Raw genomic sequence first — 1756 nt, 5'->3', positions numbered from 1 at the left:
ATATATATTTAATTTAGTTATATGAGATTTCATTATCTAATTAACCTTTTATTATATAGAACTAACTACCTTATTTTTAGTAAGAAAATTAATAGAACTAGTTTAGTTGAATTAATTAGTTGAACTAGTTAGTTGAATTAGTTCAATTAATTAGGTATATTCTTCGTAAGTGCTTAGTTGAACTAGTTGAATTAACAGAATTAGTTGAATTAATAGAACTAATAAGTGTTTAATGTTTCACCTATGAACATAGGAATGTCGTCTGACGACGAACACGATTTCATTATGTGCGAATACTGCGAAGACCAGCGCGGCCTGTGCGGCAGAAATTATCTAGTTGATGATAGACGCTTCAGCATCAAGCTGGATGAGAACTTCGAAGTGGATACAGTAAGTCACAACGACAAGTCTTTTTTCGTAATTAAGCATGACTTATGCTTCATTTGCTTCACCTTTTAATTTTAATTTTTCACCTTCATTTGCATCAACGGCCCCTTTAGTACCGGCTCGTGCCATGAAGCGGTACTAAAGACCCCCCCCCCTTAGTACCGGTTGGAGCCACCAACCGGTATGCGCTGCCACCGGCGGTGCACAATGTTTAGTCCCACCTCGCCGAGCGAAGAGCAGCCGCACTGGTTTATAAACCCAGCCGTGGCTGCTCCTTCGAGCTTCTCTATATAGCAGGCTTCTGGGCCTAATTAACTAGGGCGCGCTGCCCTGTGAGCCTGCTGGCCCTTCTGGGCCTGCATTTGCACACCCAAGGTCTGGCAGGCCCACTGGGCAGTGCCCCAACAAATTTTTTATATAGTTTTTTCTTTTCTGCATTATTTATTTTCTTCTATTTATTTTTCAGTAGTTTTTTATATAGTTTTTTTCTTTTCTGCATTATTTATTTTCTTCTATTTAATGTTGAGTAATTTTTTGGTATAGTTTTTTTTATTTTATGCATTATTTCTTTTCTTCTATTTATTTTCTTCTGGAAATTGAATGCTGCATACTGAACACAAAAGAAGCCCGAAGTTCAAATAAGTTTAAAAAGCATTGAAGTGGCCATGTAACAGATGAGTTCTCGTCCGAAACCCTGATACTCCGAAAGAGTTTATCCAGTTTGTACACGAAGTGCGTCCAGTTTTTGCCGTGACCCTCTTTACTATTTTGCACATGCTATGCGGGAGAAATGATGATACCATGCCAAGTTTCAACATTTTCAGGATTCATTTTGTAGTGATTTTCAATTTCACGGTCATTTAGCTCTCTAAACAATTAGGTAAAAGACCGAAAAACAACAAATGATGTCAGAACATGTTGGAAATTGATGACGTCACTTTGCGTGCTGCATACTAAACACAAAAGAAGTTCGGATTTCAAATAAGTTTAAAAAATATTGAAGTGGCCGTGTAACAGATGAGTTCTCGTCCGAAACCCTGATACTCCGAAATAGTTTGTCCAGTTTGTACACGAAGTGCGTCCAGTTTTTGCCGTGAACCTCTCTACTCTTTCGCGCATGCTATGCGGGTGAAATGATGATACCATGCCATGTTTCAACATTTTCAGGATTCATTTTGTAGTGATTTTCAATTTCACGGTCATTTAGCTCTCTAAACAATTAGGTAAATGACCGAGAAACAACAAATGATGTCAGAACATGTCGGAAATTGATGACGTCGCTTTGAATGCTGCATACTAAACACAAAAGAAGTCCGGAGTTCAAATAAGTTTAAAAAACATCAAAGTGGCCGTGTAACAGATGAGTTCT

The sequence above is a fragment of the Triticum aestivum genome, chromosome 3A, assembly GCF_018294505.1.
Source record: "Triticum aestivum cultivar Chinese Spring chromosome 3A, IWGSC CS RefSeq v2.1, whole genome shotgun sequence".
Classification (NCBI taxonomy): domain Eukaryota; kingdom Viridiplantae; phylum Streptophyta; class Magnoliopsida; order Poales; family Poaceae; genus Triticum; species Triticum aestivum.
Note: the sequence above shows the minus strand (reverse complement) of the source record.